Here is a 17,005-nt window from a genome sequence, read left to right as displayed (position 1 = left end):
AATTATCAATCACATTTATAAATGATTTTATAATTTTTTCTGTATTAATATATCTCTTAAAACAATATACATAGTCTACATGATATACAAATAATAGAAGGGAGGAAATTTCTTTATGTAACACCTATCCCTGTATACCCTTCCGTACAGATATAGATGTCACATTACTCTTAAAATAGTTCTTCTTTTGAAAATACCGATGTCGTAACCGTTTTTCTGAGGGGACAATCGTTTGATTGTTTTAAAAAGTTACGACTTTTAATTTTGGAAAATGAGTGATTTTGGAGTAATTGAAATAAATTAAAAAGAATTAAAAGAGTCGACATCAACCTTTGGGTTAGGTAGGTCGAATACCTAAAACGTCTTTTAAAACAATTTTAAGAAAAATCATTTTTTAAGACAAATTGGCCTACGTTTACCAAAGATTCGTTTAAAACGAGTTCGGGAGTCGGTTACGCGTGGGGAAGGATTAGCACCCACAGCGCCCAAAATTGGTACTGTTTCGCTTACCCGTTTGTCGTAAATGGTGAAAATCATGAATTAAATATAAAATTAAATTATGATCCATTTATTGAAATTTAATTAATTGCTTCGAACTAGTAATTTAAAGAAAATCTTTTAACTAGATAATTTTTTTTGAATATTTCTCATTCATAAAAAAATATTTCTCTTTAGTGATAAAATACGAATTAAATATAAATTAAAAATTGACGTTTTGCATAAAAAATAAAAAAAAAAAACAAATTAATAGAACCACATTGACTCATTCACATAAAAATATTAAAATTATAAGAAAATTATCATGCAATATGACATCTTTATACAAGAATTATATACATATTTTATAACTATATATTATAACTTATTCATATAATTAATGTGTTATGAATCAATATGACTTAAAAAATAAAACATACCACATCAAACTACAAATTTTAAAAAAACTATACAAATTAAATATTGATTAAATATCTTTAGTATTTTAAATACAAACCATACAATAATTAAAGGGAAAATTCCAGAATTATACTATAAAATGAAACTGACACAAAACAAACACCATTGTAAGGAACTAACATCACAATAAACCTTAATATGCATAGGACTAAGAAAACGTGCAAAATTAGAGGTTAAATTTCTAAACAACCAAAATTAAATAAACAAACAATTAGGACTAAAATAAAATACATAAAATGAAGAGACCAATTAAAACATCAAAGACTTGATTTTAGGACTAAAATGAGTTACAAGTAAAACCTAAATGGTTTACATAACAAATAGGCCATGCGTGAATATATATTTCCCTGACATTCATAACGTTATTTTAAAGATTTAATAAACATATTATTTTAAAATGAAATTTGCCCTAATTTTTATTTGTTTCTCCCTCTGTGCCGTTTTTTCTTCATTTCTTTCTCTCTCCCATCTTTTTCTTATTCTTCGGTATTATCTAATTGAAACCCTTCTCAATCCCGCTCATCTTTCTCGCCGCTCACACCCTCCTAAATGTTTGGTCGGTTCCTAGCCCAAAATCAACTCCACTTTCTCTTATACATATCTATGGTTGCCTAATAACAGATCTTAGAAGACTTTCCTTCATTTTTAGTTTTTTTTCTATTATATTTTTATTATGTTTATTTGCAGATGTTTTGATTCCTCCTTTACCTCTCAAGATTATTCCTTTAGTCTTACAAAGAAAGGATGTGTTCAAAAGAGTTCAACTATTGGCTTCAAAAGGTAAACAATCTAAGTTATCTCTATTTTATTTTAAAGTTTTGAAAGGTGAGAACTAACGCAAATACACGACAGACAAGGTTTCAAACGAAAAGAATTGACCTATCCCGGCGACGTAAACTACCCGACAGCTTTTAAAAAAAACGATAAGGATTCGAATAAACAAGGTAAGCAAAGAATCTCTTCTTGACTATTCGTTTTTTTATTATGATTTTTTATCTCTTACACTCTCAAATAGTGACTAATGGAACCAACTATTACATTCATTGAATTACAGCAATTAAACTAGCATGCAAACTGTCGTTCATTGGCGACAGTAACCTCACCAAAGTGTGGTAATTCCCGTGAGGGAACCCGAACATCTTTGGTAAATAAACCCCAAATCCTCTTTATTATATTATTATTTTTATATCAACCTACTTATTTTACTTATGATCAAACATGTGTTGATTTCTTTGGGTTAATTACTGGAATATGAAAATGGTTAAAACATAAAGAACATATTGTTCTACTGCTGATTTGGGTTCGAAATAAAAAAACAAATAAAGTAATATATAGTGGAAATTGAAAACGAAACTAGGATTACCTCAAAAATACTTTTATTGCTTTCGAATAGATAGATGGAATTTTCCCCTGTTTACAGTTCTTTCTTTAAAGAAAAAGAAACCCCCTCTTTTTGTTACCAGTGTTTCGAATAGGATTCCGATCTTTTTTCAATTCCCCTGTTTTTCTTCCCTCCCTCTTTTTTCTCCTCCTTTTATGGTTTCCATCCTCACCGAATCCCCTTGTTCCTTTCCTTTTTTTCTTACGTTTTGGTAAGATGTTGATGGGTTAGGTGAGATTTGTTGGATTTGCTGACTTTGGTGATGGTTTAGGTAGAATGTAGTTGCGTGGGTCTATAACTTCCACTAACAATTTTTTTTCTCCGATCTTTTTTCAATGTGTTTTTCTTCCCTCCCTCTCTTTTTCTCTCCTCCTTTATGGTTTCCATCCTCACCGAATCCCCTTGTTTCCTTTCCTTTTTTCTTACGTTTTGGTAAGATGTTGATGGGTTAGGTGAGATTTGTTGGATTTGCTGACTTTGGTGATGGTTTAGGTAGAATGTAGTTGCGTGGGTCTATAACTTCCACTAACAATTTTTTTTAGCCTTCCATCATGCAGAAAATCCAATTGAGGATGGTGCCCATATCCTTGAATCTTGTCACTACTAGTATGGTGCACGTGATACGGCCTGTTGGTGACATGTCGTGAAACTGCTGGGGAGATGTCTCGGGTCTGTATGTGGTATGCATCAAATATTAATTAAATAATAATAATATAATATTTATAATATTTTTTTAAGCCAGGTCAAAAAGGGTGTCTACAGCTGCCCCTCTTTGCTATTCTTGTGTTAACAAGAATAGGGCAAAGATGAAAAAGACAACCAGTTTTTGTCCGATCTTCCTTTTTTATTAGCGTTGATTTTGATATCCTTCGTTGTAAAGCGTTGGATTGAACAAGTTTTCTCATTATGAACTTCTTCTCTTGTTGGATGAGTTCTTCTCATTATGAACTCTTCACTGAAAATGTTGATCCACCTCCTTCTGTGATGAAATCAAACCAAGGTTGAACAAGTTCTTCTCATTATGAACTTCTTCTTCCTTTGGATGAGTTCTTCTCATTATGAACTCTTCACTGAAAATGTTGATCCATCTTTCTGTGATGGGACTTGAAAGGAACAAGTTCTTCTCATTATGAACTTTCCCTTTAGGACGAGTTCTTCTCATTATGAACTCTTAATAGAAATGTCAATCCCTCAAGCGAGGTGTCACTGATTCAAAATGCCGTAAATCGAGTGATAGGTCGAACAAACTCTTCTCATTATGAACTTCTTCTCCCTCTGTCGGATGAGTTCTTCTCATTATGAACTCTCCATTGGAAACACTATGCGAAGTTGGACAAGTTTTTCTCATTATGAATTATTCTCTCTCGTTGGATGAATTCTTCTTATTATGAACTCTCCATTGGAAATTTTAATCCATCTTTCTTTGATGGATTTGAAAGGAACAAGTTCTTCTCATTATGAACTTTCTCCTTTAGGACGAGTTCTTCTCTATGAACTATGGAAATGTTGATCTAATGTGAAGCGGTGTCACTGATTCGAAACGCCATGAATCGAGTGATAGGTCGAATAGGCTCTTTCATTATGAACTTCTTCTCCCTCTGTCGGATGAGTTCTTCTCATTATAAACTCTTCATTGGAAATGTTGATCAATCTCTTTCTGTGATGGATCTTAATTGTTACTGACTCTCTGAATTTCTGTCAAAACATTCAAAGCATTTCAATGAATATGAATGAATGAGCATGTTCCTATTTATAGATGCTTACTGATGTATGCATGATGGCATTTTATTATTATGAACTTTGTGGTCCTGCAAATTTTCATTTTAAATGCGTCATTTGTCCTTTCGTTTGCCTCCACATTTGCTTGGGCTATTTTACGCAAATTCTCATTTCTCTTGTTCCCATGCAAATCCTTTTATGTTTCCTTTTGAACTGCTCATCTTTGTCAGCGTATCAAAATATCAGTGTTTTCAATGTGTTTTCTCAACACATGCATTTTCTTTGGCCATATCATACCCTAATCTTTTTAATCATAGGGCTAGAATCTCTAATATGGAAGTATTAATTCAGAGTAATACCAAAAATTTTATTTTTAATGTCATGTCAATCTACTTATAAGAAGAATGAATAAAATTGGAACTTGAAATAACAAACTTCGAATTTACTGACAAGAAATTGAATTTACAAAGTTATGGCAATAACATGAATAATAATTTAAAACCATAAGTCAAATGTCCTTATGGATCATTAGCACGAATGTTCCTAAATCAATCCACTTGATATAACTATTGAGTTGAGCTTCTGTCTGGAGGACTTCAAGAATTGCCAAAATGTCTATAGATGTGAAGCTTCTCTCAAAATATCCTCAAGAAGATTAGTTGTCTGATGCCTAATCTCAAAATGCTTTTGAGCGCCTTTTCAGGTTTTCAACTCAAAGTTCCTTGGTTTCAAGATGTCCTTTGCGGTTTTCATCTCAAACCCTCCTTTTTCTCTTTCATTTTTTCATTTCTTTTTCATTTTTCATTTTTTTCTTTTTTTTTCATTTTTTCATCTTTTATTTGTTCTCTTTTCTTCAATGAGATTCAATTGGTCAAACCGAGCCTGAACCATTCAGCTTCATCCAATTTCACCTCTTTCAAATTCGAAGTGATGGGATTTCTACTTCCACTGGCAAGACTGCTTCCATCCTATATACTAAGAGAAAGGTGTTGCCCCTGTCGAAGTCCGCACTGTAGTTCATATGCATACAAGGCAAAGGTAATTTATCATGCCAATCTTTTAAGTATCAGTGGTCTTTGTGATGATCCTTTTAATATTTTTATTTGCTGCTTCCACTGCTCCATTCATCATTGGACGATAGGTCACTGAATTAGAATGTTTTATCTTGAACTACAAAGTTTATCATCATCTTGTTATTCAAATTAGTGGCATTATCTGTGACAATTCTTTCTGGCAATCCATACCGACAAATTATCTCCTTTTTTATGAATTTACAAACTGTAGATCTCGCATTATCTGTGACATTCTTTCTGGCAATCCATACCGACAAATTATCTCCTTTTTTATGAATTTACAAACTGTAGATCTCGTGATTTGCATACGAGGCAGCCTCACCACTTAGTGAAGTAATCAATTTCCACAAATATGAAACAATGTCCATTCGAAGCCTTTGGTGTAATTGTCCCAATGACATCCATGCCCATATAGAAAACGGCCATGGTGTGGTCATCATTTGCAAAGGTGACGGAGATGTATGAATCTTATCCCATAGATTTGACATTTGTGACATTTTCTTGCATAATCAACACAGTTGAATGCATATTGGCCCAATAGTATCCATATCTCATGATCTTCCTGGCCATAGCAAGCCCATTTGCATGTGTTCCACATATCCCTTCATGCACTTCTTCAAGTATACCTTTGCTTCTCGGGCATCTACACATCTCATCAAAACTTGATCACTCCCTTTTTTGTACAGAACTTCCCCATCTAAATATCGCAGCCATTCTCCTTATTGTCTTTTTATGATCTCAGACGCATATTGTGGGTAAGTTTGATGCTTGATGTATTGCAAAATATATAATACCATGGACGACCATCTACCCTTCTTCGATCATAACAGTGTGTCGGGGTATTATACATTTGCATATTAATTGGCATCATGTCAACTCTTCTATTTGCTTGGAATATTGCAGCAAGTGTGGCCAAAGCATCGGCCATTTGATTATCTTCTCGAGGGAGATAATTGAAAGTGACATCTTCAAATTCTTTTACCAATTCAAGGATCAATCTTCGGTATTCCACTAACTTTGGATCCTTCGTCTCCCATTCTCCTCGCAATTGATACACCACTAGTGGAGTCTCCATATACTTGGAGCACTTTGATTTTTCTTTCTATAGCTGCTCTTAACCCCATGACACAAGCCTCATACTCTGCCATATATTGGTGCAAAAGAACTCCAATCTGCTTGTAAAAGGATAATAGACATTTCCGGGGAAATCAGTACTGCTCCAATTCCTTGTCCTAAAGCATTAGATGCCCCATCAAAATACAACCTCCAAGATTTATCATCTGAAATTGTTTCCTCCTTGGTTGTGATGCACATCAGATCCTCATCTGGAAAATTAAAGTTTAAGGACTCATAATTATTTGAGGCACGACTTGCAAGGAAATCTGCTATGGCCTCCCTTTGATTGCTTTTTGGTTCACATATACAATGTCAAATTCTGATAACAACATTTGCCATCTAGCCAATCTACCAGTTAAAGCTGGCGATTCCATTAAAAATTTCAAAGGGTCAAGCTTAGATATCAACCAAGTAGTATGGTATAACATGTATTGCCTGAGCCTTCGAGTAGTCCATACCAAAGCACAACATAGCTTTTGAATTGGCGGGTATCGAATCTCACAATCAGTGAACTTTTGCTTAGATAATAGATAACTCTCTCTTTCTTTCCAGATTCGTCATGTTGCCCCAATACACATCACATTGAATTTTCAAAGACCGTTAGATAAAGGATCAATGGTTTACCAGGGACTGGTGATACCAGAATTGGAGTATTAGACAAATATCCCTTGATTATCTCCAAAGCCTTTTGGCACTCGTAGTTCCAAACTTCAGGGTTGTTCTTTCGAAGCAATTTGAAAACTGGGTCACATTTTTCAGTTAATTATGAAATGAATCGAGATATATAATTTAACCTTCCTAAGAATCCTCAAACTTCTTTCTGTGTACGAGGTGGTGGAAGATCTTGAATGGCCTTTACTTTATCTGGATCAATCTCAATTCCTTTTTGACTTACCACGAAACCCAAGAGTTTCCCTGACGTTACCCCGAATGTGCATTTAGTTGGATTAAGTTCAATTGATATTTCCTTAACCTTTGGAAAGCTTCCTCAAGTTTTGAATGTGTTCACCTTCAGTCCTGGACTTGGCAATCATGTCATCCACATACACTTCAATTTCTTTGTGCATCATGTCATGGAAAAGAGTCACCATAGCTTTGGTAAGTTGCCCAGCATTTTTCAAACCAAATGGCATCACTTTATAGCAAATATGCCCCACATAGTCACAAATGTAGTTTTTCCATGTCTTCAATGTTCATTTTTATTTGGTTATACCCCGAGAAGCCATCCATAAAAGAAAACCACGAATGACCAGCAGTGTTATCCACTAAAGTATCTATATGAGGTAATGGAAATCTTCGGGCTTGCTTATTAAGATCTCTGTAATCCACACATGCGAACTTTACCATTTTTCTTTGGCACAGGACTATGTTGGCAACCCATTCTGGATACTTTGCCGCTTGAAGAAACCCTGCATCAATCTGTTTTATCACTTCCTCTTTAATTTTCAACAACATTTCTGGCTTCATTCTTCTGAGCTTTTGCTGAACTGGCTTACACTCAGGCTTTATCGGAAGCTTGTGCACTACTATATCTGTACTCAGCCCTGGCATATCTTGGTAAGACCATGCAAAGATGTCCTTGAATTCTCGAAGAAGATCTATCAAGTCTTGCCTTATCTCAGCAGAAAGTGTGCTGCCAATTTTACTTCTCTCTTATCTCATTAGTTCCCAAGTTTATAACCTCAGTTTCTTCCTGGTGAGGTAAAATCTGTTTGTCCTCATTTTTACCAGTCTTAATAGTTCGTTAGGAACATCACATTCTACCTCATCTTGACACTCATTGATTTCTTCCAGACATATGGGCTGCTCAAAGTTTATCTCAGTATTAAATTCATAAACATTCATGATATTGATATGGTGACACCTACAAAGGGAAAAATTGAATCGAATATATATTTTGAAGGAGATCAAAATTTATGAAATGAATGTAAAGAATAAAGAATAAAGAATGAAAATATAAAATAATGATGGTCATTAAGAAACAAAGATTGTCTTTTATTGAAAGCAAGTAGAGTTAACATAGCTGCCCTTATGAAAATTCCTTAATACTTGCGGGCACAAGTATAAGATTAGTACTGGGTATTACTCTGAATTAATCTTAAAAACTATAGGGAGATCCTCTGCAGTCCAATTTTTCAGTGTTTCCCCTGGGAAGCAAGGATTCCAACCAAATATCTTCCTACTTTATCATCCCCAGTTATCATGTTAATGACCAAACCCTCCATAACTTCATTGAACAAGTTTCTGTCTTTCATCTGCTCTTCTTCGTCAAGCTCTCTGGTTAACTGTTGCTCTATATCAAACACTCCTCCAAACTTGAAAGAGCTCATCAGAGGAGGAAAAGACTATGCTCCCATGGAATGTCCTCTCCTTTCAGTCTAGATCTCTTATTTCACCTTTCTTTTTCGTTTCTTTCTTTCTTTGCTGAAAATCAGGCTTAAATCCTAGCCCAAAGTGATCGCTCTTCATCATGACAAATTTGGGATATAAAGTCCCTTGCAGGTATCTACCAAGACCCCTTCCTATCTTGGCTCCTTTTCCTAGAGTCTCTCGCACAATCATCTTAGTACAATCAGATAAACGTGGGCGAGGAATCTTGTTTCCTTCAGCAACAAAAGTAGCATTGACAAATTCTAAGGCTCTGAAAGAACACTCTAGAGCATTCTCATTCGTCTCAATATGGGGCGTCAGTCGTCACAGAAGCAATAATTCTTCCTTTGCCCAATACTAATCAACTGACCATCTGACACTAATTTTAATTTTTGGTGTAAGAACGAAGGGACTGCCCTGCAGAATGAATCCATGGCCTCCCAAACAAGCAATTATATGGGTTGATGTCCATCACCACAAAATCAATATTGTAGACAGTTGGTCCAATCAACAGTGGTACCTCTATCTTTCCAAGCACATCCCACTGAGTTCCATCAAAGGCTCTGACAATGTTTGGTAGGCCTCATATGTGAGTTGTCCACCGGTAACCTTCGTAATGTGGCCATAGGCATAACATTAAGTGCAGACCCATTGTCAATCAAAACACTTGGTAAGACATGACCATGACAGTGAGTTGTGATATTGAGGGCTTTTACCGATCCCATTCCTCCATCAGGAATTTCATCATCAGTGAAAGTTATGTAGTTGTCAGCAGCTATGTGCCCTACAATTGATCCAACTTGTTCACTGGTATATCCTCAGGCACAAACGTTTGATTGAGCACTCTCAGTAAAGCATTCCGATGTACCTGAATTTATTAACAAATCCAGAATCGAAATCCGTGCTTGTTGCTTGTGTAGCTGCTCAACTACACTATACTCACTATGTTTTAGAAACTTCAAGAATTCTTGAGCTTGTGTTTCTGTTACCGGCTCATTGATCATTGGTGGGGATTTATCGTTGAATATATTCTGCGGTACCACTACAACTTTTCCTTTTGCTTTCACTTTGTCTACTTCTTTCGATATCTCAGGAGAATAGCACCTCCCACTTCTTGTGAAGTGACCAACTTCATTCACTATTTCAGTCATCAAGTTGCCTCCTGGTGCTTCACCTTCAACTACCTTTATTTTCTCTAGCGAACCAGATTCCCTTATCAATGAAACATTGGCAGTGTAGTTCCAAGGCACCTTACGGGTGTCTTTAAATGAGAATGGTGAAGGAGCTGTGATTACAACTTTTGGTGTTGACGACCCAGAATTCATTGCTGATGGTTTCACAGTAATGACCACTGGCTTACTTGTTCTGTGAACGGGCTCAGAATTTTCTGTCGTGAAGACATCTTCTTCTCTTTTTTCCTTATCTTCCTCAAAGAACTCTACCTCCTTATTATCCATCAATCTTTGTAATAACCCCCTGAATTCAGGGCAAAGCTGAATTTCATGTCCTTCTTCTTGGTGATATTTGCAATAGTGTCCACACTCATTGGTCTTTGGCTTAGGATCTTGTCGAATCATGCCAGCCTGACAGAGTTGTTGGAATACCCAACTGAAGGAGATTTAATTTCATGAACGTCTTTCTTTGCCTTCCTCCTATTCTCCTCCTGGATTGCATTTATCCCTTTGCCTCCATGATTTGGTAGTGGGTGTTTTTTTACATCTGGTGAGTCAAACTGTAATCCTCCTGTGTTAATGAGATTTTGCACTATCTTTTTGAAGGCAAAACAATTCTCAATAGAATGGCCAACAATTCCATCGTGGAAATCACAATGTGCATTTGCGTCATACCAATGAGGGTACGGTGGTTGAAGATGAGTCAAATGGTAGGGGCGTACCACATCTGCTTTTAATAATGAAGCGTATATCTCTGAATAGGGTACGGGTAGTGGTGTGAATGATACTTTTTCTCTCTCCTTGCGAGGTCCCTTGAAATTATTTCTGACGGTGTTCATATCATTCTTCTCCGCCCTTGATTGGGTTATTGTGACACTATTTGCAGTATTCTTGTGCTATACACTTGCAACTTCATTCTCCTTTTTCCGGTATACAGGTTTTTTGGAGATAGACCCTTCAGCTACTACTATCTTGCCACTTTTTATAGCATTTTCGATGAGCTCACCAGAGATGATCAAATCAGCAAAATTTTTGGTGGCATTTCCAAGCAAGTTCCCCAAGTATGGAGCTTTCAAAGTGTTGACAAAAATTATAGTAGCTTTCTTTTCGAGTAAAGGGGGTTGGACCTGGGCAGCAACATCACGTCACCTTTGGGCATATTGTCAGAAAGTCTCATTACTTCTTTTTTTCCATATTCTGAAGAGTCCACCGATCAGGAGCTATATCTGTAACATGGTGATACTATTTTAGGAATGCTTTTTCCAAGTCCTTCCATGATTTGATGTGAGCCCTAGTTAATTGGTTATACCACTTGGCGGCAGAACCTGTTAAACTGTCTTGAAAATAGTGATCAATAATTTTTCATCATTCATATGGCCAGCCATTCTCCGGCAAAACATAGTAATATGAGAGGAAGGGAAAGTGGATCCATTGTATTTTTCGAATTCAGGAACCTTGAACTTTATAGGGATGATCAAGTCTGGGACCAAACTCAGCTCTCTGGCGTCAGACCCATAGAACGGTTCAATCATTTCTACTGATTTTACCATTTCTTCCAATTTCTTCAACTGTTGAGTTATTTGTTCATTGGCTTTTTCCTTTTCAGCTAACTCATTTAGATCTGGAGTTAAGTGTTCATTAACAGGCTGATAATTGTTTGGGAATGCAGATCCCATATGGTGTTGCTGATTCTCATTGCTGACATATACATGAGGTCGTGTTTCTTGAGGTACCGAAGGGTGAGCAGAGATGTGTACAGGTGTGAAACCAGGAGGAGGACCAGATTCTGGTGTAAACCTTGGTGGGTGCTGGGAATCAGAAGTAAACCCCGCATGATGTGATACCCCTGGTTCAAACCCTGGAGGATATGATAAATCTTGCTTGGATGACGTTATTTGGCCATTCGTGATCCTTCTACCTATAGAATGTTTCTTAAACATTTCTTCCATCCTTTGTAGTAGACCAGTTTGTGAATTTGTTATCTCTGCTTCCATCTTATTTAATCTCTCTCTCATTTCTTCTTGAGCTTGTTTTTGTTCTTGCTCAAGTTGAATCATTCTAGCTTCCATTTTCTTAGTTGTATTCCAAGTACCGTACGGGTGTGAATTGAATGCCAGAATAACTACAATGATTGAAAATTATATTTTACATTATTTTTGGTGTTTTAATGAATGAATGCATGTATTAATGCAAAATATTTAAAATAAATGTAATGCAGAATGAATGTATGTAAAAGGTATTGATCTCAAAAAGTTAATTATCATAGAACAACTTCCATTGGAACACAAAGTTTTTATTACACAATAGTTCACTTCTACATATACGACCTAGCCATCCGATTAAGTTCGACAACTTCTTTAATCAACCAAGACATCTTCTTCCCAAACTCAGAAACTGGATTGATGTGATGCTCGATGACCTTTGCTTCGACAGCTAATTCCCCAATGTATCTGGCAACTTCACTCATCTGTATTATAGCCTCGACTACCATATTGCTTCTATCTGCACTCTGTTCTTCATAGAAATCATTCGATGTTTTCCACTGTTCAATAGTTCCTTGGAGATTTCCTTCTAGCTCAGTGATTCGTACTTGACAACTCTACAGTGTGCTTTCCAGGCTTCGAATTCGATTTCACAGTAAGGCATTCTCTTCATAACTTTCCTGAAGGTTACTTGGTCCCATGATAATCCTTCCTCGGAACAAGGATTCTTCGAGTTGCAGGATATAATTATTGAATTCTGTGATTTTAGCCTGACATTGAGCCAGATCCTCTTCAAGTCTCGTTTTTGTTTCCTGCATTCTTCGATTGAGACTCTGTATTTGTACATTTTTATCTCCACACCTTTTTATTCAGCTGTTGATTGTCTCTTGTCTTGCTTCGAGCCTAGTATTGAAGTGTTTCTTTTCTAGTTCCCACCTATTTCTTTTAATATCAAATTCTTCGATTTTTTGTCCTCTAATATCAAGTTTGACAAGCATATTATTTATTTCAGTTTCAAATCCCCTGATCGTGATGGTCTTCTTAGCTTCTAGCTCTTTGACTCGATCTTTCTCCCTTTTTAGTTCTTCCATAGCTTTGCGACTCTCGGCCTTGTATCTTATGATCCGCTCCCTCTTATCAAGCTCAAGCCCTTCTATTTTTTCTTTCCCTTTCTCCAAGCTCTTGAGTAGACGATCGTTTTTTTCCTTCAAATCTCTACTTCGATGTTTCTCTGCGTTTAACTTTTTGGTTAACTGGGCTGATGCTCTACTTGATCCAATTGTTATCCTAGATTTTTGCAGCTTGTAGTAACCCTTCTTCAGATTTTTCAACTCCGAATCTACTTTTTCTTTTCTCTTTCTTAGCATTGCAAATTGTGCGGCATGAAAGCCAACATCAATACTCAACATGAATTTATCTTGTCGAATCTCTTCTAGTTCTTTCGACCAACCTTCTTTCTCAGCTTCGAATTCTGCTCTTAGGATCTCTATCTCCGATGGGACTATCTGAATTCATTCCTCATAATTTGGCGTCAACATTACCTTGGCTGCATCGGCTCTAGTACAGAAAGTCTTCTTCCATCCTCTAACTGCATCCGAGATGTTTTTCTTGTAATTATTTCCATAGAATACAAACTCAGATGAGTGCAGTCCAGCAGTGACTGGGATAAATTGATGGCCACCATATTGCCTCATAACCAAAAGTGGTGCGTACCCAATTACTCCCCATAAACCGAACAACATCACCCAATTATAGTCACCGCATTTATAGAGGAACTCACTTTGTATTTGCCAAGGGGCACGCCAAACGATATCCTTGTCTTGCATATTCTTAAGGGCATATATCCACATGTCTTTAGTGACTCTTTTTGGCCAATCTTTCTCTAGAAATTCTCTCAAAGGCGAGTAACCTGTACTAAACCGATGATATGAAATTTTTTCAATTTTCCAGAAGTGGCTACGGATCCAGACATATAGTAATTGCGCACATCCTGAATATCGACCACCTCTAAGCCTTCGACAAGCATTCAAGGATCGAAAAGTCTCTGCTAAAATTACAGGAGCAGGGTTGACCCTTTTTTGTAATTGCACGAATAAATCCACAACTGCATCCTCAATAAATCCCAAGGCCTTCGGGAAAATGACTAAGCCATAAATACCCAGTGCAAAGAGGTCAAATCGCACCTTCTCGTCAGGATGACTTTGAATGATTCCTTTAATAGCAATCCAAGAAATGCCTTCACTTTCACCTTTTTGTTTGGTACGAGCAACCACCCATTCCTCACGCACTCCTGCGATTTTGGCTAATTTGATTCTGAAGGGTTGAGTTTTGATGGACTTGGAATAAATCTGATTCTCTTGAGCATCCTCTATGCGTAACAAGGCAATATATTCTTCGATGGTAGGAACCATGTCTTCTTTATTGAAAGTGAAACAGTTGTACCCTGGATTCCAAAATTGAATCAAGGCTCGGATTAACTCATCATCTATATCAACATATAGCAGATAGGAAATATCCCCATAACACTGGTAAAACTGCCGCTACTTACTCGACTCCCATTTTTCCCAAATGTCTCGTAAGTCCTGGATGTCATTTCTTTTAAGAGAAACGGAAGCATAACCCGCTAAATCTGACATGTGATCAGCTGGCAAACTGTCCCCTTCCAATCTTTGCAATGCTTCAGCCCACTGTCGTACCTCAGAGTTTTGAACTACTTGATTTAAATACTTTTCGTCCATTATTGAAAGCTTTCCAATTTGACGATTAACTAAAGATCAACACCCTTAATCTTGAATGATGCAATGCAGATAACAAAAAACACAAAAAATGAAAATGAATTAGTGTAAGTAAAAAAATTGAATACAAATAAAAATGTCATTTAAAGATGAATATAACACCTACCCCGTCATGATATCTACCCAAACATGTTATATACCCACAATGATTTTTCAAGAAATTAATCCTAACCACATGGTATCTAGTTCGCATGCTGTTATTAAACAATATTTAAAGCAAAAAAGAAAAAGTTCAGAAACGCTCCTCCTTTGTGTACACCTATTTTGGGTACCTACTGACAAACATAGGTTCGATATATCTATACCTCAGGTGATCATTCTACGGTTCATTATATGCGTGGTTCCGTTTCTAACAAAAAAGGTACTCGAATTGTCCTTGATGTTAGTGCCCCCTTGGGCTGCCAAACCCTCAATCCTCACCCATTATAGGCTTAAACGGATTGAGTTCAATTCGAGAGGATACATTCCCTTATGTCTATGCGGAGAATAAATTCTCACGAAAACATAAGGTATATGAATACCGAAGGTTACTTGCTAGGCCTGCACGGAGAATAAATTCTCACGAAGGCGTCGCTTTCGCCCCCACTTAGAAAGGTTCGGAGCTCGGGTATAGAGCTTATGTTATGCAAATGCTCGTGACGTGTGTGAGGAGGAACATTCAACCCTTTGACTCAAAAGGAAAATGAAACCATTCGACAAAACTTTGGACAAATCTGAAAACAAAGATAAAAATGTTAGTAAGACAATAATAAAATGTAGCAATTAAAAACTTCAATAAAAGGATCATAAGTTAACTAAAGACTCGAACTCATAATTTCTACCAAACGACAATGTGTAAGTGACTTACAGACTGACTCTCTAAAAAATTCTGATCCCCAGCGGAGTCGCCAAGCTGTCGTAACCGTTTTTCTGAGGGGACAATCGTTTGATTGTTTTAAAAATAGTTACGACTTTTAATTTTGGAAAATGGGTGATTTTGGAGTAATTTGAAATAAATTAAAAAGAATTAAAAAGAGTCGACATCAACCTTTGGGTTAGGTAGGTCGAATACCTAAAAACGTCTTTTAAAAACAATTTTAAGAAAAATCATTTTTTAAGACAAAAGTTGGCCTACGTTTACCAAAGATTTGTTTAAAACGAGTTCGGGAGTCGGTTACGCGTGGGGAAGGATTAGCACCCCCACAGCGCCCAAAATTGGTACTGTTTCGCTTACCCGTTGTCGTAAATTGTGAAAATCATGAATTAAATATAAAATTAAATTATGATCCATTTATTGAAATTTAATTAATTGCTTCGAACTAGTAATTTAAAGAAAATCTTTTAACTCGATAAATTTTTTTGAATATTTCTCATTCATAAAAAAAATATTTCTCTTTAGTGATAAAATACGAATTAAATATAAATTAAAAATTGAGTTTTGCATAAAAAATAAAAAAAAAACAAATTAATAGAACCACATTGACTCATTCACATAAAAATATTAAATAAATAAGAAAAATTATCATGCAATATGACATCTTTATACAAGAATTATATACATATTTTATAACTATATATTATAACTTATTCATATATATTAATGTGTTATGAATCAATATGACTTAAAAAAATAAAACATACCACATCAAACTACAAATTTTTAAAAAAACTATACAAATTAAAATATTGATTAAATATCTTTAGTATTTTAAATACAAACCATACAATAATTAAGGGAAAATTCCAGAATTATACTATAAAATGAAACTGACACAAAACAAAACACCATTGTAAGGAACTAACATCACAATAAACCTTAAATATGCATAGGACTAAGAAACATGCAGAAAATTAGAGGTTAAATTTCTAAACAACCAAAATTAAATAAACAAACAATTAGGACTAAAATAAAATATACATAAAATGAAGAGACCAAATTAAAACATCAAAGACTTGATTTTAGGACTAAAATGAGTTACAAGTAAAACCTAAATGGTTTACATAACAAATAGGCCATGCGTGAAATATATATTTCCCTGACATTCATAAGACGTTATTTTAAAGATTTAATAAACATATTATTTTAAAATGAAATTTGCCCTAATTTTTATTTGTTTCTCCCTCTGTGCCGTTTTTCTTCTTCATTTCTCTTCTCCCATCTTTTTCTTATTCTTCGGTATTATCTAATTGAAACCCTTCTCAATCCCGCTCATCTTTCTCGGCCGCTCACACCCTCCTAAATGTTGGTCGGTTCCTAGCCCAAAAATCAACTCCACTTTCTCTTATACATATCTATGGTTGCCTAATAACAGATCTTAGAAGACTTTCCTTTCATTTTTTAGTTTTATTTTCTATTATATTTTTATTATGTTTATTTGCAGATGTTTTGATTCCTCCTTTACCTCTCAAGATTATTCCTTTAGTCTTACAAAGAAAGGATGTGTTCAAAAGAGTTCAACTA

At 35.6% G+C, this 17,005-nt stretch overlaps 1 long non-coding RNA gene across 1 annotated transcript; it reads left to right on the top strand.

Moving 5' to 3' along the window:
• The first annotated feature begins 2,753 nt into the window (after window positions 1-2,753).
• Window positions 2,754-15,956, top strand: LOC120147571. Its single transcript, XR_005518291.1, has 3 exons — window positions 2,754-2,830; window positions 13,833-13,836; window positions 15,944-15,956. It is a non-coding gene; the product is annotated as an uncharacterized LOC120147571 (long non-coding RNA).
• Window positions 15,957-17,005: the final 1,049 nt, after the last annotated feature.

This window comes from Hibiscus syriacus, unplaced genomic scaffold (assembly GCF_006381635.1).
Source record: "Hibiscus syriacus cultivar Baekdansim isolate YM2019G1 unplaced genomic scaffold, ASM638163v2 tig00110940_pilon, whole genome shotgun sequence".
Classification (NCBI taxonomy): Eukaryota; Viridiplantae; Streptophyta; class Magnoliopsida; order Malvales; family Malvaceae; genus Hibiscus; species Hibiscus syriacus.
The sequence above is the reverse complement of the archived record's forward strand: the minus strand, read 5'-3'. Positions and strand labels throughout refer to the sequence as shown.